General features: G+C 45.1%; 1 protein-coding gene across 1 annotated transcript in view; it reads left to right on the forward strand.

Annotated features, from left to right (window-relative positions):
* LOC111974722 (activating molecule in BECN1-regulated autophagy protein 1A) overlaps positions 1-15620 on the forward strand; it is a 294670-nt gene extending 279050 nt beyond the window's left edge. The window contains exon 20 of the transcript XR_011481056.1: positions 15219-15620. The gene's annotated coding sequence lies outside the window, so the exon portion shown is untranslated. The remainder of the gene's footprint in view (positions 1-15218) is intronic.
* The last annotated feature ends 8827 nt before the right edge of the window (positions 15621-24447 follow it).

Here is a 24447-nt window from a genome sequence, read left to right on the forward strand (position 1 = left end):
TTGCTGGATATAGGCGGGAACTGGAACGAGCTGTTGTACACGTCGATCCAGATCATCCTAAACATGCTCAAAGGGTGACACGTCTGGTGAGTATTCAGGCCATGGAATAACGGACATTTTCAGCTTCTAGGAATTGTGTAGAGATCCTTGCGACATGGGGCCGTACATTATCATGCTGAAACATGAGGTGATGGCGGCGGATGAATGGCACAACCATGGGCCTCGGGATCTCATGTTGTCTTTGTGCATTCAAACTGCAATCTATAAAATGCAATTGTGTTTGTTGTTTGTAGCTATTACCTGCCCCCATGTGCTCCCGAGTGGCGCAGCGGACTAAGGCACTGCATCTCAGTGCATGAGGCGTCACTACAGTCCCTGGTTCGAATCCAGGCTGTATCACATCTGGCCGTGAGTGGGAGTCCCATAGGGCGGTGCACAATTGGTCCAGGGTCGTCCGGGTTTGGCTGGTGTAGGCCGCCATTGAAAATAAYCATTTGTTCTTAACTGACTTCCCAAGTTAAATAAAAGGTGAAATAAAAAAATAACATAACTCCACCACCACCACGGGGCATTCTGTTCACAACGTTGGCATCAGCAAACTCCTCGCCCACACGACACCATACATGCTGTCTGCCAGCCACCGGGTACAAACCGGGATTCATCCATGAAGAGCACACTTCACCAGCGTGCCAGTGGCCATCAAAGGTGTGCCATTGCCCACTGAAGTGGGTTACGACGCCGAATTGCATTCAGGTCAAGACCTTGGTGAGGACGACGAGCACGCAGATGAGCTTCCCTGAGACGGTTTCTGACAGTTTGTGCAGATATTCTTCAATTGTGGGAACCCACAGTTTCATCAGCTGTCCGGGTGGCTGGTCTCAGACGATCCCGCAGGCGGAGAAGCCGGTTGTGGATGTTCTGGGTTGTTACACTTGGTCTTCGGTTGTGAGGCCGGTTGGAWGTGCTGCCAAATTCTCTAAAATGACGTTGGAGGCGCATATGGTAGAGAAATGTACATTTAATTCTCTGCCAACACCTCTCGTGGAGATCCCTTTAGTCAGCATGCCAATTGCACGCTCCCCTGTGGCATTGTGTTGTGTGKCCAAACTACACATTTTAGAGTGGCCTTTTATTGTCCACAAGATGTAATGATCACGCTGTTTAATCAGCGTCTTGATATGCCACACTTGTCAAGTGGATGGATTATCTTGGCAAAGTAGAAATGCTCAATAACAGGGATGTAAACAAATGTGTGAACCAAATTAGAGAGAAATAAGCTTTTTATGCATATGGAACATTTCTGGGATCTTTTATTTCAGCTCATYAACACTTWKKWTATTGCGTTTATATTTTTGTTCAATGTATATCGATATCTGACTCCATGTATAAAATTTGTTTTACTTTTATTTCCATGACCGATCAAAACGTATCATGCTCTCTCGTCCCTCTGCAGCAGACATATAGCGATCAATATGTTTGTAACATTAAATCCCAATAAAATTGCAGTATCCAATCGCAATACATATAGAATCGTGAGAATCACAATACATATATCGGCACCGAAGTATCGTGAGAATATCATATCGTGAGGTCCCTGGCGATTCCCAGCCCTAATAGCTACTCATTCTAAACATAACGTATAACTAGACGGACCCTCTAAGACCATGCTTAAGGACTCCTCCAGTGTAATTGGATGAAGTCAATCTCTCTATTGCGTAACCCACCGACACACAAATTCACTATGAGCGTTGTCCTCACAGCACGRGTCTCGATACGACACCTGACAACAGGGTCGGGAACTACATTCCCGTCCGCAGTTGAAGGAGGAAGACGGGGTAAAACCTAATAAGCCCMTACGACCTGACAGCAATCAATTACTCCGATTTCAAAATGGCCTGCTTAACACATTCCTCACGCGTGGCGGCTGCGAGGCTCTCCAGAGACCATTCCGCTACGCCTGAAGTCCATCGAAGCCCGTCTCCACCCTACGCGGTAACATCAGCGGTGTTAATGAGCTACTTGAAGTGTGTTCCTTGTCAGAGGATAAAAAAAAAAAGAAAGAAGATAAATGGATGCATGTTTAGAATGCCCAGACAACATGCAACTCAAATAGCGAGCAAGAGCAAGTTAGACACATGTGACTGTGCCCCCAACAGAGTTAACGCGTCTCTATTCGTGGATCGGATTAGATCATTATTTTATCTATTGTGAATCCCATGAAAGCATATCACYGGACCATTTTGCCTCAATGATTGCTAGACTTTTCTGGCTATTTCCCACCAGGCTAAGACTGAGTATGTCAGCTTTGTAAGAAGACTGAACTGGAGATCATGTGGGCTACAGTTATAGTCTTTTAGAAAATTTCTCTTTTCCTTCATTCCCTATTCCCACATCCTTATGACTTGGAAATCCACGTCGACAAAATGTCAGTACTGTTRAACAAAGGGAAGAAGTGTGTTCCCACTCTGTTCTCACTCGCCTGCTTCCACAAACCATATGGACACTGTCCTATAACACATCATCAGTGACTCCTTATCAGAGGCCTGAAGCGGAACTAAAATAGCCTCCTTATAACATTTTCTTCCATTCTTAATGTCTTTTGGTCTCTTCTCCTCCTCTCTCTCTCCTTTCCATGATCCTTCCTTCTGAGCGTCGGGGCCTCTCTCTAGCAAAGCGGCAAACCGTGTGTTGGGAATTGTAAAGGGTGAAAGGTTGTTAAAGGTCCTGACTTGTGACCCGTAGTAGGCCCTAACCCAGGCAGCCAGGATCTGACACATAACACAAACCTATAGCGGTCCACAGAAATGGTCCCAAATGAATGAATTACCTCAGGTCAGTTCGATTACAGTAGACACATGAGCTACTGAMGTTGCACTTCCTGTTGCTTCAGAAAGGACAAATAAATAATTGTGTTTTTGACACCATAGCACCTTGTTAGAAATCAATGGGCCTTAGTGTCCAATTCCAATTGTCGACGTCAAGGAGAGATTTCTCCTTGTGAGGAGAGGGAGAATGGGGGCTAAGAGGCTAAGAGGTCTGATCCAGGTAGCCCCCACCAGCTCTAGCTCATTAAAATTCCACTGAGTTAAAGAGGCGGGAGACCCCCGACAAATGCTCTCCGTTTTGCGCCATCACAGCCGACAGGCAGCATGTGTTTACTCAGGGCCACAGAGATAAACACACTTAAACAACAGGAAAGCAAACAAACACAGCCCGAGAGAGAGAGAGAGAGAGAGAAACACAAAACGAGAACTAAAATGGAATTCCTACTCATTGTTGCGCTCAGCAATGGTATCTCGCAAAGGTAGAGCACAAGAAAATGTTTTACAGCACTCTGATCAGGACGAAGGTCATTAGTGGTCAGAACATTGCTTTGCACGCTGCAAGCAAAGACGAGTACGACTGAATATGTCCATATTTGGTTATATCAACGCACTGAACTGGGCTCTTAAATTGAGTCTTGCTTTTGATTACCTCAATTAACTAGGATAGTATGTAATCGCTCATTAGCTAATGTACCATAACGTCGGGAGTACTGCAGGTGCTCTCAGCAGCGGGGAGGCATGTCATGTGTCTCGTTTTAATGACATCACTGCCAGGCACATCTTGTGTCAGTGCTGACTTCACTTCCGGCACGGATCTGCAATCCGTCAGGACAGCCCGGCTGACATGACTGTTATCTCAGCCCTCAAACCCTATCTCTACACAAAGGCTCATCTTAGATTAGCATCCACCAGCAACGCATCATCAAGGACTCCTCTGTTCATTCGCAAACAAACAGTGATACAGTATCACGCTGTTCCCTTCTTGTTGTTTCTCATTTTTTCATTTGCATCAAAGAAAATATTGTGTGAACTAAGTATGAGCGCTAAGATGAACTCAGCGGTGACTCAGTTAGCGAGGATGGTGCTGTGGTAAGTGCCATTGTGACTGATTGATCTGAGTCACATCTCCCTCTGTAAATCACCAGCCAACAGTCTGTGGACCCAGGTCTCAGCGGAACAACGCACACATCTAAACTCCATCACACAGGCCTCGGCGCCCTGGCTCAGATTAGCCCAAACTTCATCTCTGGAAATCCTTCATCTTTTCATCTTGCGTTTTGTGCTTTGAAAAGCTTTCAGGGAAGGCAGGAGGGAAACAGAGCAGCTAATTAGGTTTAAAAATAACCTCTCGGGGAGAGAGACATGTAACGTTCTCGTCCTGTTCTGCTCGGAGGGTGCAAGGCCTCGAAGTCTCACTGGCCCTGGCCACCTGTGGGTTAAAAGATGAAAAGAGAATAGCCAGGTTTGCTCTATCTCCGCGCTATTAGGGAAACCAATTCGACAGAACAGCGGACAGCATACCGGAGCTAGATGTGCATGACAGAGTAGGGCGAATTCTGGGATTTGACGTTGGCGTTGTCTCTCGGTGTGTCATGACCATGGGGACACACTGAAACCACTGTGTGACCGTTATGTTGCTATGATGAGAATGAGTCTTACGCCCTCTCAGAGAGCAGAGGAGATGATCAGAGTTTCCTAATCAAGATTCGACTCTCCCTCTGGCCATGGAAACACTCGCTCACTCTTACTAAATCAATCCTTGACTGTTAATCTCTGCGGTCTTTACCTCCTACATGTCCTCACTCCTTCGAAGCTAGTTCGGGCAAAGTGCATCCCATGCTGTAGCCTACCCAGGTAGTGTTTCGCCGACTAGCAATAGTGCATATTGAAACACGAGTGCTTCATTTGTGCCATGGTGTTACGTTGCAACACTCAGCGACAGGGTATGCAAGGGTTGGAAACAACAAACTAGTCTTTGATTCGTGTGTGGACCGTACATCAAGGTCAGACCAAAAGCAGACCAGGCTGTACTGTATAGACAGAGGCTCTGTTCTAAAGACATAGATCAATCCCCCATACAGTAACCACTACATACATAACATACATACATAACATACATACATACATACATACATACATACATACATACATACATACATGAGGAACGCAGATACCAGTACTACAGCTGCCTGAGAGGGACAACTGCATGGAAACTAACCCGCTCACACACAGCCCAGTCATTATAGGCATGTGCTGGAAACTCACACCTGTTGGTGCTGCTACTAAATAAGCATCCAGGTATCAAAATCGGCCAGCGAACATTTACAGGCTCCACAGCATTGTGAGACGTTGGTCTGTGTCTTACCTCCTGCCGAAAAGTTTGAGGCCAGTGAAGGGTTTGCTTTGCCTTCGGCCCGTGTCCGGGTGCTCCCCGTCAGGTAAGAGGGCGGACGGCAGGTCTGAGTTGGAAGAGGAGGCGGAGGTGGTCGTGACGGCATTCTGTCCGTCCCACAGGGAGCCCGGGTTTGAGTCGGACCCATTCAGGCCAGGCCCTGCGCCCTGGTCACACTGTTGCTCCATGGTAGTCTCTCCTTCAGCCACTAACGCAGGTCCACTCCAGAGTAGGGGCTCAAAGTGCTCCAGGAGTCACAAAGTCCTCATGGCTGTAGCCGCAGCAAAAATGGCAACAGTAATTCTCACGAGTAAATACCCATGTGAAAGAGTACACAGTCTACCGGAGCTCTACCGGGCTTACCTCAGTCGCTCCCACCTTCCTTAGACCAAACAAGATAACAGAGAAGAGAAAAGTCAGAGAGAGACGCTCAGGCTCCCAGGTCCTGATTAGCCTCCATGTGGAGTAAGCGTCCCATTCTGCCGGAGGGAGAGGTAATCCTTTGAGCTATGTCCTGTATTATTCTTTTTTTCTCTCCCCTTCTCTTTCCCTCAAGTTCCAACAGCACACTTCCACCAGCACACGTCCTGCTGCAGATTTCAATCCCGGAGTCCTTGATCCATTGGCTTGAAGCAGAGGTTGTTTCTTAAGATTTGTGGTTTCCTTCATTCCTTTTTTCCTCCCCTCTCCTCTGCTCCTTCTCTCACTTCACATCCCCCCTCCTTTGAGAACCTCTGTCTCCCGTTTCCCTGATCCTCCGCTGTCCGTACTGCTCTCCCTGCTGCTCACGCTCAATTATGCACTCACACAGCTCCCTCTCTCAGGACTGCAACAGTCCAGGAAGTGTCAAATCCAGAAGAGGCACTCATAGGACCCCAAGATTAGGTGCCTATTCAGCTGCCTGCTTGTTTTTCCTGTCTTTCAGTGTGTAGCTTCTACTCTCCACTCACTGCTCTCTCTCTCTCTCCCCTCCGGTGGTTCATTAGAAATACATGAGACAGGGAGAAGGAGGGTACGAAGAAGCAGAGCCCAGAACACTCCACCATAAGCCCTGTGTGGTGTGGCAGTACGACAAACTCCCTGTGCCTGCTTGACTAGTCAGTGTGGAAGTGTGAGTATTGTGCGAGACACTTCCCACTGACACAGCCAGTCTCCTTGATCTCGCTCAGTCGCCAAGTTGCTCCGCCTCACTCACGAAAATATCAGAGACAGACAGATGTGGAGAGAATCTAGATGGACGGGGCGTGTGTGTGTGTGTGTGTGTGTGTGTGTGTGTGATGTCTATGTTCCATTTGTTGATCCAGTCGATTGCTCATTGCTTATACTCTGTGTGGATAAGAGTTTCCAGCTTTGGCACCAAGCTCTGCAGCATGTTCAGTTGCCAGCCTACTCAAACATTACATAAAAGACGGATAGAAAGCCCACGCCATCCACTCGGTATGGCTTAAAAAACGCACACTATAGAGTGCAATGCGGAAACACTGCTGTTCCTTCATCCAGGCCCCCGAGTCAGCTGATAACGGTTATAGCACAAACTTCACTCTGTCTAATTAGAAAATGTCAACTGTGGCGTCTATGAAGTAACAGCCTCAGCTGGGGAGTCCCCCCCCCCGCCACATTTATTTTCTTATCTTTATCTCATCTGTGGTCAAAAAGTAACACAGACTCTCTCTCTCACACACAAATAGTGATTTCCCGCCTCTATTACATGAGCACCAGATTGAGATAGCCAGAGGAAAGTGTRCACCCACCATCATGTATGGATATGAGTCACCAAAATGATCAGGCAAAGGAGACCCTGGACTGACGCCATCAGAGGATCCCTGCAACAGGCTCCTCTGTGTCTGCTGGGCAGAAAATAGGATTTATTTGTCCTCAAATGGGAATATCTTTCAAATAAACCATGTAAAAATAGGGTTTTCATCAGACTCGCCATCTCTAGAAGGTGTACGTGCGGCTTCATACTTGGGGATCAAATCCACACCAAATGCCACGTCACAAACCAGTTAGCTCCTCGTCCTGCTCCCCTTTCTAATCAAGCGAATCAATCACCAGGTTTTAGAGCGCCCTCTGCATCAATAATGCATCATGCCACGGGGAGGAAGAGAGATGGGAGCGTCACACAGACAGGGCTGGATACAGGGCTCCAGTTAGTCCACCAGACGACCTATTAGTCACAAAACAACAGTGAGGAAAGACACAAGATTCCTACAAGATCTTCAAGCAACTACCACGTTACTAAGCCAGACATAGGCTACCAAGCAAGGCAACGGTTGATGTTACCACTGCACATATATTWCTACATGTGCAAATGAGAGTTTTTGTGTCAATGTGAGTCACGCCATCGAGAGCTGGAGAAAAGGAACCTCAGCGATAAGCAGCAGGTCCAGGCTTAGGAGGCTCTGATCGTCCCCTCCCCGCCCTGCTGCCCCCCAAGCACTGGTCACACCAGGCACAGTCTCAGCCTAACGGACCACACTGCAGTTAACAGGATCAATTAGGAAGCGTTAGATCCAGGATATGGGGTTCTGGAYTGCCTCGCTATCTGGGGCCACGTCACGCCCCAATTGCATTATGGGGGTGGGCTGTTTCTGTGGAGAGACCTTTCATCCCCTGTGATTCAAACAGCAAGTGTCTTCTGTCCGCTTTGCAATCTCTTTGTAACAAACATCACCGTAGGTCAATATCACAGCAATATTTTATAGTTGGTCAATATTTTTATGACAGTGCATTCGGAAAGGATTCAGACCGCTTGACTTTTTCCACGTCGTTACATTCCAGCCTTATTCTAAAACGGATTAAATGCATTTTTTCCTCAATCTACACACAATATCCCATAATGACAAAGCGAAAAAAGGTTTTGAAATGTTWGCCAATTTATTAAAAATTAAAACAGAAATATATTATTTACGTAAGTATTCAGACCCTTTGCTGTGAGACTCGAAATTGAGCTCAGGTGCATCCTGTTTCCACTGATCARCCTTGAGATGTTTCTATAACTTGGAGTCCACCCGCGGTAAATTCAATTGATTGGACATGAAAACCTGCTCCAGAGCATCACTGGGAAAATCTTATCAAACTACGAGACAGCAGTACTTTAGATTATAGAAGGATCTGTGATTGGGATCTCAGTAGATGTGGTTGGTTGGTCATTAGATTAGCTGACCAATGAGAGCATTAGTAATGCAGTGTTTTTATAGGCACTAAAAGGAGGCTAACTCCGTCATGGCTCGTTGGCCAAAGACTAAGGGGAAATTAATAGGATTTTAGGGTTTTTGGATGAAACGCAGAAGGTCTGTGGTTAACACAGGCTTAAGACATATTATACATTTTGTTCTAGGAGATCATCTCCATCAGCAAACGTCACATGTTTGTGAATTTAAGCATTTAAGTAATCAAAACAAGCACATAAAGGCTTCATAATTCATAAAAAAGGTCCTGTTAACTGACGTCTCARAACCTCAGACCTTATTTTCGGTGTTCATCCCAAAACCCCATTCTTTCCCCCATAGGAATGGCCAACGAACCAGAGGTAGAAAATGCTAACTAATTTCCGTTTTTTTTTAGGACTACAAGCTGGCGAGATCTATTAGCGGTTGGGACTGGGAGAAGGGGCCAAACAGAGCTGCAATTCATGCAGAGGCTAGTATATCCCAGGGGGAGAGGGGGAGCATTGGAGGGGTAGTAGAGAGGTAGAGGTAGACTGGGACAGGACTCTACAGGTGAGGAGGAACAGCGGAATGTAGAGAAGCAGACAGATTATTGGGGAGCACCAGGACCTGTGGGGTTGAGGGAGAAGGCCTCATACTGAGCACTGAGCAGACAACCTTTACTGTGCAGATTGAATAAAATCCGTATTTCCCACTTGAAACAGTCATCAGGCCACCGCATGGCTACAACATTGTGGCCATACAGTAAATACAAGGGGTGCAGAGTCCACAGACAGCAAAGTGGCTGATCTGTCAACAAGTAAATAGATAAGCATGACGGGATTGGCAGGCCTCTATTTTAGGTCTACCTGAAAATTCCACATTCTTGGGCAGCTTAGGGCACTAGCAGCAGCATGGCCCCTCTAGCTGTCTTGTTGTCACTTTCTACTAACTTGACAGGAAGGAAGTGATGTCACCAGCGGGGGAGTTGTACTCACTTTACGACTGAACCGCGAACGGCAAGGTGCTTCCTGCTATTCTTCCATTCGCTTTTGGTCCCATTTCTTTCCATCAGAGGGGTATACTACAAAGCAGGATCAATTAGCGAACTTGCCTAAATATTTGGAAATCACTTTTTATTTTTAAGAAATGGGCATGGTCTAATTGACTTAAACCAAAAATACATATCTAMGTTTAGCTTTTTTRTTTGTAGTAGTAGTAGTTATTTCTGGCTGTTTATCGAAGTTAGTTGGCTAACTCATTGATCCTCCTTTTTAGTATACCCCTCAGCTGTGTTACATGTGGGAGAAGCATCCAAACAGCAACACACAGCATGGTTTCAACTGTCAAAAGTAGAGGACCCACAACAGCTCAAAGAGAATAGGAACTTCTATTCCAAGAAAGGAATAGTCACAGACAGAGAAAGCTTCACACTATAGGCCCACTGTATAAAATAGTGAATGTCCTCTATATTGTCTCTAGTTAAGGTACACAATATTTGAGGCAGAAGGACATACAGTGAAAAGAACAGCAGTTATAACACGGATGATGGATGACTGCATGACTAAACAGAAACCCAGACAGTGAGACAGACGGATAAGCAGATGGAGATACGGTACAAAACAAGTAGAGGTTTAGGGCGCCACCCCATGGGGATGTGGTGCAACTGCGTTAATCCCCCCAGGGGTGAATCAATGACCCACTCATGTACTAAAAAATATCATGTGGATACATTGTAAGATGAGTGAAAAGCCTTAAGACAAAACGGGGATAATATACCCCCCAAAAAGTGTGAATGTTACGATATACATCTTTTTTTTAATAGAGAATTGTGCATCCGATTTAAATGAGCAGAAAGTCGGATGTTGCACATATCAGATGTGGCAGAAATGAGGACTATAAAATGCTAATTCTTCCAGAACAAGACAAATATCCAGACCTTGACTATTGCCCGCTGTCATACAAGCAGCATCATCCTAAAACAGCACAACTTCAGCATCTCATGACATTTAGTCTTCACCCGGTTCATCCCAGTTAAATTCGCTGGCCAACGGACAACTTTCTAGAACGTTATACAGCTCTGTTCTATTTCATAAATGAATCCCATACTGGTCGATGGCCAAGATCTTTATAAGTGGACACGCCAAAACTACATTTCTAAGTTCGACACAACAAAGAAAATAAAAATGATCTCCAACACCCGTTCACAAGCCATCTTAGTGTTCAGCATCTATAACCCAAGTAAAGCTTTACGGAGTACACTCTTAGACATACTAAACTGAAAGTCCCATGGAACAAATCAAACCAAGAATATAGAGAAATGTTTCCATAGTCTAGGTTTCACACCACGTTCTAGCCATTAGTGGTTTGTGACCAACATACCAAGAGAAGTAAAGAGCACACACCACTACCTGTGAGTGGGGGCAAGCGGAGGGGTTGGAGGGACGTCCCACTTCCCCCGGTGACCCCACATATCCAGTCCTTTGTCCCCTCTCTGGCTTCCTTTGTGGTGGCTCACTAAAGAGCAGTCTTCCTTGTCCTGTCTAGCATTCCTGTGTCAGCCTGTCAGTCCCACAACACAAACCTGGCAACGAGTTACAGAGCTCCAGTCCAACTGACAACTGTGCTGATGTCGGTCGGTCTCTCAGGACTATCTTATTTCTCTCCCCCCCCCCATCCACTTCTGCCCACTTCCTGTTTCATGACTTCCTCATGGCTTGTGACATAAACCAGTGAGTGTGAGAGATTGAGAAAGAAAGAAAGAAAGAAAAAGAAAGAAAGAAAGAAAGAAAAAGAGAAAGAACGAGAGAGAGAGAAAGTGAGAGAGAGAGGGAAAGAAAGAAAGAGAAAGCTAAAAACAGGCTAAAAAAAAAATTTAAAGGCTATTTTTAGACAGCTGGAGGAGATTCCCCCTACCCCCAATGTTCATCTTTGATAGTTGATGGGGAGGGCAATGAGAAACATTATACAGCATGTAGCAATAAAAAGTAAGGCCTTGAATCCTACAGTACCTGTCATATCTACAGAGTTACAGTATGCCTAGACTATTGACCTCAGTGTTGTTCACGGATTGGACAGTATCGTAATTGTAAAAGCTAACGGGCAGACAAGTTCAGTTGAATTTCACTTATTGCTTGGCACACGGATTACAACAATAAACAGTTGGAAGTGAGAGGACGGAGGGGAGAGATATCTCTGTCTCCCAGCCTCCTTGATTTAGCTTGCATTCCTGGCTGATAGTGTAGCGCTGTGTGAGCAGAAAGACAAGGAGCAGAGCAGACCGGGCCTGCTGCACAACCTTACATGTGAAAAGGGATTGCTGTAAAAGACAGCGTGAATAAGAGTATGCGAGGGCGAGATGGACAGAGACAGACAAACAGAAAAGCCAGAAACAGAAAGGAGGAAGTGTGAGTGACAGATACAGACAGAGAGGACATGCAGAATATAGAAAGAGAAAAAAAGCTAAGACTGACATCTGTCATGGTGACCATCTGGTCTCTTATCACTTCAGTCTGAAATCAGAGTTAAGGCATCAGGCTGTCCCTGTCCCTTATCATATAGATCAGGCCTGAGCCAAATACGCCCACCAGACTAGATCCGTCCCGGGCAGCAGGTTAACAGTAGCCCGCGGTGGACATTTGAAATATATTTGTTTTATGTAGTCAGGTGAATGCCACTTAGGTCATCGATCCGTGGTTATGCGAGTAACATCCAATGTCCGCTAAAGCGGTTGAGACAAAAAGAGTAGTTTGCCTCTAGGTTTTGAGCGATTGGGGGTATAGCTACACTAAACAAAAATGTAATAACGTAACATGCAACAATTTCAAAGATTTTACCGAGTTACAGTTTATATAAGGAAATCAATAAATTGAAATGAATTCATTAGGCCCTAATCTATGGATTTCACATGACTGGGAATACAGATATGCATCTGTTGGTCACAGATACCTTAAAAAAAGTTAGGGGCGTGGATCAGAAAACAAATCAGTATCTGGTGTGACCACAATTTACCTCATGCAGCGCAACATCTCCTTCGTATAGAGTTGATCAGGCTGTTGATTGTGGTCTGTGGAATGTTGTCCCACTCCTCTTCAATGGCTGTGCGAAGTTGCTGGATAATGGCGGGAACTGGAACGCTGTCATACACGTCGATCCAGAGTATATCCCAACATGGTCAATGGGTGATATGTCTGGTGAGTATGCAGGCCAAGCAATAACTGGGACATTTTCAGCTTACAGGAATTGTGTACAGATCCTTGCGACATGGGACCGTGTATTATCGTGCTGAAACATGAGGTGATGTCAGCGCTGGAATATCATGACAATGGGCCTCAGGATCTCATTACGGTATCCCTGTCCATTTAAATTGCCATCGATAAAATGCAATTGTGTTCGTTGTCCGTAGCTTATGCCTGCCCATACAATAACCCCACTGCCACCATGCGGCACTCTGTTCACAACGTTGACATCAGCAAACCACTCCCCACACGACGCCATACACGCTGTCTGCCATCTGCCCGGTACAATTGAAACCGGGATTCATCCGTGAAGAACACCCTTCTTTAGCGTGCCAGTGGCCATCGAAGGTGAGATTTTGCCCACTGAAGAAGTTAGTTACGACGCTGAACTGCAGTCAGGTCAAGATCCTGGTGAGGACAACGAGCACACAGAGGAGCTTCCCGGAGACGGTTTCTGACAGTTCATCAGCTGTCCGGGTGGCTGGTCTCAGACGATCCCGCAGGTGAAGAAGCCGAATGTGGAGGTCCTGGGATGGCATGGTTACACGTGGTCTGTGGTTGTGAGGCTAGTTGAGAGGCTAGTTGGACATACAGTACTGCCAAATTCTGTAAAACGACATTGGTAGAGAAATGAACATTAAATTCTCTGACAACAGCTCTGGTGTATATTCCTACCGTCAGCATGCCAATTACACACTCCCTCAAAACATCTGTGGCATTGTAGAGTGGCCTTTTATTGTCCCCAGCACAAGGTGCACCTGTGTACTGATCATGCCGTTTAATCAGCTTCTTGATATGCCACACCTGTCAGGTGGATCTTGGCAAAGTAGGAATGCTCACTAACAGGGATGTAAACAAAATGTGTGCAATTTTAGAGAAATAAGCTTTTTGTGCGTATGGAAAATTTCTGGGGTGTTATATTTCAGCTCATTAAATATTGGATCAACACTTTACATGTTGCGTTTATATATTTTTGTTCAGTGTATATTATAGATGGCCTGTCACATACTATTGTCAGCATGAAACACAGTAGCTCTTCGTAACGTGTAGTTGTCCATGGCATAGCAACTGACATAATCCCTTATTCTCGGAGCTTTCTACCATCAGACGTTACCATCAGAAAAATTTCATGGGGATGTGTTACGAAAGACCTTATGCTACTTCAACTGAAGTGTCAGAGCTGTTTAAGTGTGTGAAGCTCAGGGCTGCAGGATATTTATATGCCGGCTTCTTGAGAAACGCTGACTGAATTTTATAGGGGGTTAAAGTGAGGAACCATGAGATAGGTTAGCAGTCACATAGACCACAGAGAGATAGCTGCATTGAGCCAAGTGCCACTCAGACCCCTGCTGCGAAAAGAAATACCAGTCTGAASTCTCTGACTCCCTCTCTGACTGTACGGTGCTGTGCATTCAAGCCCTACTGCCAGAGGGGTTTAGAAATGGATCGATTATTTGTTGTTGAGTCACTGACCTTAGAGTCACGTCAGGCTCTCGGTCTGTGAACTGACATTCTGCCATGTGCCCCTTTTAGCAGTTTATCAAACCTTTCGAGACGAGACACGGTGTTCTGTTTTAGTTGAGTGGCTGTATGGTTCTGCTTTTAGTACAGTACAGAGCTAACTTCTCTTTGGGTTGATGCGGCAGTGCGTGGGAGGCAAAGTTCAAACTCACACCGCCACCAGGCTGATTTTAACACCAGCAAGGAATGCAGACATGTACATGGTGGTAGATATCACGTGTAATGAATCCCTTTGATGAAATGTATTACGGGTGAAAGAAAATCCTCCAACATTGCGAAATTACTGAATTAATACATGCAGCACACACACACACACACACACACACACACACACACACACACACACACACACACACACGTGTAGATGATCAAAGATGAGAGTAGATGGCGTGGGAAGGTGGAGTGATGCCTGTCCTGCAGGATGGCACTCCATTCTGTTTCTCTGTACAGTCTCTTTGGTTAGCTAGACATGATACACGCGCGTTTTGGCCTAGACTTTCATCTCTATTTGGCCAATTTCAGCCGACCAAAGGGTTCTGCTCTCAGTCTCTTATGTTCTCCTGATGAAAGAGAATCACTCTCCCTCCCTTTTCTACCCCACTCCATGTCTACCTGTCCCTCCCTGTCCCTCTCTCTCATTATTGGCCCTGTGCATTTATACACAGACTCATTTAGTCTGAAAAAAAWTTAAAATCTACTAATTTTAAATGCACAGTGCATGTCTGGTTTAAAAGCACAGGTGACCATTGTCACTCAACAAATTAACACTTCAGGGCCACTTCAGGATATTTCATGTCTTTCAAACTATATCCACTAGAGGGGATTGTAATATCCTCTCCACCCATGGGCAAACAAGCTTCGGCAATGACAACGACCATAGGTGCTGGCAAGAAAGCCCAAACAGAACTGGGACCACGCTAAGATGTGACAAGGTGTGTGGGGGGGGGGTCACCAATTTCATGATAGGATAAGAKCCTACATGTACAGAGTCAACCGGTACAGAGTCAAGCCAGCAGCATACCACCCTGCATACCACTGTTGGCTTGCTTCTGAAGCTAAGCAGGGTCGGTCCTGGTCAGTCCCTGGATGGGAGACCAGATGCTGCTGGAAGTGGTGTTGGAGGGCCAGTAGGAGGCACTCTTTCCTCTGGTCTAAAAAATATCCCAATGCCCCAGGGCAGTGATTGGGGACACTGCCCTGTGTAGGGTGCCGTCTTTCGGATGGGACGTTAAACGGGTGTCCTGACTCTCTGAGGTCATTAAAGATCCCATGGCACTTATCGTAAGAGTAGGGGTGTTAACCCCGGTGTCCTGGCTAAATTCCCAATCTGGCCCTCAAACCATCATGGTCACCTAATAATCCCCAGTTTATAATTGGCTCATTCATCCCCCTCCTCTCCCCTGTAACTATTCCCCAGGTCGTTGCTGCAAATGAGAACGTGTTCTCAGTCAACTTACCTGGTAAAATAACGGTAAAAAAATAAAATAAATAAAATGTGTCATCTTGTTTCCGAGAGGATCTTGAATAAAAATGTCCCATATTTTGTTGAATACGAAGGGCCATGCTGCCAATCAATGTTCCATATTAGAACACTCCGAGCTCTCTTGTACTATTCCAATCCAATCAGCAAGAACTAAACTACACTCTGCCATACCCGAATCTTTCAATAGGCCTAGCTCATTACATTCCAGTTGCAGCCAAGTTACCATGACCTGCTGAAGCAGAACAAGCAGCAGACTGGATCAGCCACCTAGTGAGCAGAACAAATCTGATAATCAGACCCATCACCAAAAGGCCCGGCAATTTCCAATATAGTTCATGGAAGAAAATAACACATGGCCCTAAAACATGGCTGTGTGTAGCCTCCATCATTTTGGTCTAACACACCTCTCCTATTYGAAAGTGTCTCTTTCTGTCACCTTTGAAGGCCATTGACGAAAGCCGAAGCGTCAAGCTTTTAATAGTTGCTTCGATTTTTTTTTAAGTGTGTTTTTAAAATGGTGAGCGAACGCTGCACCTTTTCAATGATCTTCCTGTCAAACCCTCATCTCCATGGTCACGAATAAACCAATCCACTTTGTCTGAGGCAGACTTCCGTCTCTCAGATTGGCAATTGTTTTTACCTGTCAGCCAGACTCGGTCTCATCAGGCGTCTCGGCGTCCTGGGGCGCTGCAAGCTGGGTCCTGATCGAAAGCCAGCGATCTGACCCAGCGGCACATTAACCTCCCACTGAGTCCAACACTTACTGTTATGTGACAACTTCTTCAGTGGCAGAGAGGACCAGAGAGACACAACACCTTACTGAACACCACCAGGTGCAAGTCTTCAATAAAGTGGTACATTACAAGTGGTGGGTAYGTATACTGTACGGCAGCTGAAACAACATTACGCAGAATAAGTAACTGGGTGGGATGTGTAATGCATGAGGCGAGACCGCACTTTGGAGGGTGAAACTATAGCAGTAGAGACATCTGCCGAGTCGGAGTTATACYGCGGAATATCCCTGAGACTTTCTAATGAGGAGCTGAACCACAGCTGCTTCCTACCTGGGCACATTACGTCAACGCTTCACATAGAAAGGACATTTTTCCTAGAACAACCCAGAGCTTCCTAGTCCTGCAGAAAAACACTATAAAAGAGAACTTATAAAAACAGATGGATTCATCATTTATTGATGCCCTTGTGGAGGAGGGGATACGAGACGATGACCGATTTCTGTTTGAAGAGTGAAACGGTCTCAAAATTAAGTCAACGCTTCATGTTCCACGTCTTTTATGTTTCCTAAACCAGCCAAACCTACAGAGCTYGTATTCTATAAAGCTTGGAGGTTGTAGATCTGGATATGCAGCTACATCGATTAAGACTTGTACAAACTGTCTACTGCGAATGCAATGTCCTAAACACAGTCGATAACACCCYAAGACGGCGCTTCAGTGCAGTTACAGCAGCCGCCTGTGATTCATCTGCCATTAGAACAGAACTGAGATGGATGCCCAGAAAAATCGGGTTCATTGGTAGAAAAACAAGGTACACTTGCTAGGACAACGCTTCATGTACTTCACTGTAGTCTAATCCTGAGAGCAGAGAGAGAGATACTACGGCTGTTTCACTAAAGTCAGTTGTTCTGTGATTATTTCTCCGTAGTGTACTCCCTGTGCCGACAATACAAAAACATCCCCTCAAGGTAAACCTGGACCTCTGCCAAGAATGGGTGTTCCGTGTGAGGGGCACGCTTCAGCAGCTAGGCCTTTTCTCCCTCTCCACTCACCTATCCAAATGAGAGTTGTGCCGTCGAAACTGAAGCCCACTCAGCAGTGGGGGTTGAGAGCGTGCCCACGCTCTCTCTATCCTCATCCCTTCTGGTTTCATTTCAGGCAGCACGGGATAGGGTGGTCATACAGTAGAACTGACATGTTCTTATACACAGTAGACCAGCAGGTATCTTTAGGACAGGMGCATGAGACCATTAGGTGTGATATTAAAGTTTCCCCAAATGCTAGGGCGGTCTGACACGACAGGTACATCTCTATTGTAAGAAACCTGGAAGAATGACTGATCGATCTGCCGTGGTTCAGTGACAGCAGTGCAAACCAGATGGGCTCTCCTGTCACTCACTGATATTGTAGATTTAGTAAGAATCAAATGTTATTTGTCAAATGCGCCGAATACAACAGGTGCAGACCTTACAGTGAAATGCTTACTTACAAGCCCTTAACCAACAATGCATTTAAGAAAAAGAAGTGTTAAGTAAAAAATAGATAAGTAAAAAGATAATAAAAAAATTATCAAAGAGGAGCAGTAAAAAAAACAATTGTGAGGCTATATARAGGGTAACCGGTACAGAGTCAACGTGCGGGGGCACCGGTTAGTTGAGGTAATTGAGGTAATATGTACAGTTGAAATCGGAAGTTTACATACACCTTAGCCAAATACATTTAAACTAAGTTTTCCACAATTCCTGACATTTAATCCTAGTAAAAATTCCCTGTCTTAGGTCAGTTAGGATCACCACTTTATTTTGAGAATGTGAAATGTCAGAATAATAGTAGAGAGAATGATTTATTTCAGCTTTAATGTCTTTCATCACATTCCCAGTGGGTCAGAAGTTTACATACACTCATTTAGTATTTGGTAGCATTGCCTTTAAATTGTTTAACTTGTGTCAAACTCACATCAACACCATTCACATTCTCAAAATAAAAGTGGTGATCCTAACTGACCTAAGACAGGGACTTTTTACTAGGATTAAATGTCAGGAATTGTGTGAAAACTTAGTTTAAATTTATTTGGCTAAGGTGTATGTAAACTTCCGACTTCAACTGTACATACTACTTCAATTACCTCAACTAACCGGTGCCCCCGCACATTGACTCGGGTAGCCTTCCACAAGCTTCCCACAATAAGTTGGTGAATTTTGGCCCATTCCTCCTGACAGAGCTGGTGTAACTGAGTCAGGTTTGTAGGCATCCTTGCTCGCACATGCTTTTTCACTCTGCCCACAATTTTCTATAGGATTGTGATGGCCACTCCAATATCCTGACTTTGTTGTCCTTAAGCCATTTTGCCACATCGGTCCTCCTTTTCTTGTATTCCACAATCATCTCCTTTGTCTTTTACACGTTGAGAGAGAGGTTGTTGTCCTGGCACACACACGGCCAGGTCTCTGACCTCCTCCCTACCACTGTTGTGTCATCGGCAAACTTAATGACGGTGTTGGAGTCGTGCCTGGCCCTGCAGTCCTGAGTGAACAGGGAGTACAGGAGGGGACTGAGCACACACCCTGAGGGGCCCCCGTGTTGAGGATCAGCGTGACAGATGTGTTGTTACCTACCCTTACCTCCTGGGGGCGCCATTCAGAAAGTCCAGGATCCAGTTGCAGAGGGAGTCCCAGGATCCTGCTTAGTGATGAGCTTTGAGGGCGCTATTCTTGAACGCTGAGCTGTAGTCAATGAATAGCATTCTCACATAGGTGTTCCTTTTATCTAGGTGGGAAAGGGCAGTGTGGAGTGCAATAGAGATGACATCTCTGTGGATCTGTTGGGGCGGTATGCAATTTGGAGTGGGTCTAGGGTTTCTGGGATAATGGTGTTGATGTGAGCCATGACCAGCCTTTCAAAGCACTTCATGGCTACAGATTTCTGTGCTACGGGTCTGTAGTCATTTAGGCAGGTTGCCTTAGTGTTCTTGGGCACAGGGACTATGGTGGTGTGCTTGAAACATGTTGGTATTACAGACTCGGACAGGGAGAGGTTGAAAATGTCAGTGAAGACACTTGCCAGTTGGTCAGCGCATGCTCAGAGTACACGTCCTGGTAAGCTGTCTGGCCCTGCGAACTTGTGAATGTTGACCTGTTTAAAGGTCTTACTCACATCGGCTACGAAGAACATGATCACACAGTCGTCCGGAACAGTTGATGCTCTCATGCATGTGTCAGTGTTACTTTCCTCGAAACGAGAATAGAAGTCATTTAGCTCGTCTGGTAGGCTCATGTCACTGGGCAGCACTGTGCTTCCCTTTGTGGTCTGTAAAAGTTTGCAAGCCCTGCCACATCCGATGAGCATKGGAGACAGTGTAGTACGAGTCCTGTATTGACACTTTGCCTGTTTGACGGTTCGTCGGGGGGCATAGCAGGATTTCATATAAGCTTCCGGGTTACAGTCCCGCTCCTTGAAAGAGGCAGCTCTACCCTTTAGCTCAAGGTGAATGTTACCTGTAATCCATGGCTTCTGGTTGGAGTATGTATGTACAGTCACTGTCGGGACGACGTCATCGATGCACTTATTGATGAAGCCAGTGACTGATGTGGTGTACTCCTCAATGCCATCGGAAGAATGCCGGAAGATATTCCAGTCTGTGCTAGAAAAACAGTCCTGTAGCTTAGCATCTGCTTCATCTGACCACTTTTTGACCACTAGGAACGCCGCCTCTGGATGAGCTTTTTCCTGTTTGCTTATGGCCATATACAGCTCATTGAGTGTGGTCTTAGTGCCAGCATTGGTTTGTGGTGGTAAATAGACAGCTACAAAGAATATAGATGAAAACTCTCTTGGTAAATAGTGTGATCTACAGCTTATCATGATACTCTACCTCAGGCGAGCAAAACCTAGAGACTTCCTTAAATCTCGTGCACCAGCTGTTTACAAATATACATAGACCGCCACCCCTTGTCTTACCAGAGGCTGCTGTTCTATCCTGCCGAAAAAGGGTAAAACCCACCAGCTGTATGTTATTTATGTCATCGTTCAGCCACGACTTGGTGAAACATAAGATATTACAGTTTTTAATGTCCCGTTGGTAGGAAATATTCATGCTCGTAGTTCGTCTATTTTATTATCCAATGATTGTACGTTGGCTAATAGGACCAATGGTAAAGTCAGATGACACACTCGCCGTCGGATCCTTACAAGGCAACCAGACATACATTTCCGATKTCTCGGTCTCTTTCTACTGCGAACGACGGGGATGAGGGCCTTGTCGGGTGTCTGGAGTGAGTAAATCCTTCGCGTCCAACTCGTTAAAGAAAAACAAGAAATCTTCTTCCAGTACGGGGTGAGTAACTGCTGTCCTGATATGTAGAAACTCTTTTCGGTCATAAGAGACGGTGGCAGAAACATTATGTACAAAATAAGTTACAAGTAACTCAAAAAAACACAATTGGTTAGGGGACCGTAAAATGGCAGCCCTCTCCTCCGGCGCCATTATCATAGCTAGAACGATAGAATAACTGCTGCACTAGATGCGATGTACTGCACTGAATGCTGCTCGACTACATCTACATTCAGAGCAGAATTTCAGCCAGAGGTGGGCCAACAGTCAAAGGTCAATTATCAGTTGCCAGGTAACATCAATAACAACATTTAACATAATCCACATGATCAGAGAACACACTCTCTCCCTCTCTTCTGTCGATCACATTTTTCTTGTTCATTTGAATGTTGATTCCCCATGGAGAAGCCGTACACTTCCCCCACACATTATTTACATTACAAATGAACCACGTTGAACATCACATCACCTTTTTGTTCAACAGTAAAGAGTTGGAGAGGGCAGCACTCCGAAAAACAAAATGCTCTCTTAGCAGCTATGGAAAGGTGCAGAGGCAGCGAGAAGGAAATGGAAGGCCACATTGGCAGACCAGTTTGTCTCAATTAACGAACGCCCACAACCATTATCTTCTGGTGATCCTTATATCACTCTGAAGCCCATTGGTAGTGCATACTTTGGTGGTCCATATACATTTAGTCTTCTAGTCTTCTTTTGCCTCYATATTTCTCAGTCTCAATTTCTCTTCCTGAGGAAGCGGAGCTGTAACTCAGCTGGAGTGGTACAAAGCGGTACTCCGCTCCCCAGGCATATCTCACTTTTAACACAGGAAATGAGAGGCCAGTCAGTGAGTCCAAATTGAGTTGCTCAGTCTCTTCCTCTGCTCGTCGTTATTTGCACCCTGTCAAATTCTCACCCAGACACATTTTCACCCTCTTCACATTATCCATCCTGATTTCTTAGTCACTTTTTAACCCTACGTACATATACATTTGACATAATTTACCTCTACCTCGTACCCCTGCACATTGACTCGGTACTGATACTGCTTGTATATAGCCTCGTTATTGTTATTTTATTATGTTACTATTTCCTTTCTAATTTAGAAACTTTCTTACTCTGCATTGTTGGCGAAGGGCTCGTACGTTAGCATTTCACAGTAAAGTCTGCACTTGTATCCGGCGCACATATGACAGACACAATTTGATTCGATTGAATGGTGCATTGATTGCTTAGGCGCGTCATGACAACCGGACATCCTTTCATTGTCAGCTGTCATTTCCTTTTCAATTGTAGGAATCGACTTTGAATTTTTTCTTATGTTTGTTTCCGTGTGCATGTCTGTATCTGTGTTTGTTTCTGTGTGTGTTTCTGTGTGTGTTCATGTGCACGTGGGGGTGCAGGTGTCTTTGTGTAGCCCATCATTCAATTCCTTGGTTAAGGTAACTATGTGTCCTCATAAGATGGGAGAAGTTTGCTGATAATTATCCAACAACTGTGGAGAGAGAAGAGTGGCCCTTCTCAGCTGTTGCAGAGATCTGCAGTATTTTCCTTTATTAGCTGGGTGGTCTGCCATACGTGACAACGGCTTCAAATGAAATCCCAAGTTGAAGAACAACGGAGGCACTCCGTAATTTTTTTTTTTTTTTTTTTTAAAGACAAAACGATGTCACCTCATTTCATCTTTGCCCGGCAGACTAACGCGTTTTCGGCAGTTATGCCTTCATCCGAGCAACCATTATGCATCTGATGAAGGCATAATTGCGGAAAGGCAGGAGTCTACACCCGGCCAAAAATAAAAAGGTGAAATGAGGCGACGTCGTTCTGTCCGTTTTGTAAAAGCTTTTTGGGGTGCCGCCGTTTCCCAATGTTCTTGATTTCATTTGAAACGGCAGTATTTTATTTGCAAACTTGATAAATGGGAAGAGATATTCAGATAGACGTGATATTGGATTCGCCAGATCCAGGTAGGATTGCTGAAGAAGAGGTAGATCTAAACAAATTGTGTGGAGTGTTCATTTTCACATAGCATTGCTCTCCTTGACTTCATATGTCAGCGAATTCAAAACAAAAACATACAAAATTAACCGCCCGACATTTTAAACCACACATAATAAAGCATTATTTAAAATATCATTGATGAGGTAAAGTCTGGGAGCGGCTGGCCTGAATACTCTCACATACCAACCTATCTAGTCCACAGCAAACAAAGCTCTGGCCTGAGTTGAGTCATTCATGATGAGGTTGAGAGTTGCATACCAGCTGCTCCCCAATGTTCTCTAAGAACTTTTGTTTCCACAGAGTAGTGTTTCCCAACCCTGAACAAGCAAACCTGATTCCACTTGTCAACTAATCATCAAGCCCTCAATGAGTTGAATGAGGTATTTGTCAAGAGCTACAACAAAACTGTGTACTGTTGGAGGTGCTCGAGGACCAGGGTTGGGAAACACTGCCATAGAGCAGGTATTGATTTTGAGCTTGAACAGACAATGGCATGTTACTTAAATATTATTACAGTATTAACTGGTCCTTTATGGCTGCAGACATTTCCTGGAAAACCAGATTACTTGACTGTGAGAAATAATAAATGACTCCCACAGACAGCCTTTGTAGAATCAGACAATTCAGAGCCCTGGCAGAATAAAATAGGCCACCGGAACCTTTCAAGCTTGTGTATTGAGTTGTGAGAGAGTCATGGTCAGAGAACAACAACCTGTGGTGGTCAGAGATATGTGACATACGTACCTCTGTCTAGCCCACACCTATTTTTCCGACACAGTTCTTTTGCTGTTTAAATAGAAATGTACCATGTTAGTAATGGTGTGCAGCATAATAATCACAAGTAATTTGCTAAATCTACACCTGCATTGCTTGCTGTTTGGGGTTTTAGGCTGGGTTTCTGTACTGCACTTTGAGATATCAGCTGATGTAACAAGGGCTTTCTAAATAGATTTGAATGCGGGTAATTACAAATAACTCTCTGTAGAGGAGGGTTTACGATCAGCATCCATTAGTGCCAGTGGTCGATGGGGAGTCCAGACGAGACAGTTCGTTCCCTTCATTAGAGAGGCTGTAGCCCTGCATCTCCCTCAATCAAACCACAAACAACCTTAACCAGAGAGTGTCAGTAGAGCCATAAGGACCTACCTTATAGGGGTACGACTCAGAGACAGAGGACCTAAAATGAGCTGAAATTAGCCTTGTCTGTTTGTTCAGTGTCAATACAGCCTTTTAAATTAGATTTTGTGTCAACACTGAGTGTCCCAAACTCAATGACGGGATGACAATTTCCTTAATCTTTACAACATGCAAAGACTCAGGAAAGGAGTACAAAGGGTATTATCCGTTTTTCTGAGAGGCCTGGTGGCTTTAATGTCATTATGCATTTCAATAGGCCGTGTGGTGCACGTCGTCGGGCAGGCTTTACAGAGGGAGGCCCAGCTGGTGCTGGCTCATTTCAGTGAGGATGGATCTGGGCCGGTATTGGACGCGTATTATCTACGTAGGTCAACACTGTCTCCACAGAATACAATATATCATAGGTCTCTGCGATTAAACAATCCCCTCGGTTTTCATCACTGAATCATCTGCAGGGCCGGTTGCACCAGTTGGGTGTAAAAAATGTGGTCTTAAATGTTAGGTCGTGCGTAGCTACGGGCACTAGCGGTTCTGGGGGGGGGGGCAGTGTGACAATTTTTTGCTATCGTTCTTTTTTTTTTTTTTTACATCTGTTATTAGACAGTGGCAATGCATGGTCTTTTGCCTGCTAATGCCTGCA

The sequence above is a fragment of the Salvelinus sp. IW2-2015 genome, linkage group LG15, assembly GCF_002910315.2.
Source record: "Salvelinus sp. IW2-2015 linkage group LG15, ASM291031v2, whole genome shotgun sequence".
NCBI classification, from domain to species: domain Eukaryota; kingdom Metazoa; phylum Chordata; class Actinopteri; order Salmoniformes; family Salmonidae; genus Salvelinus; species Salvelinus sp. IW2-2015.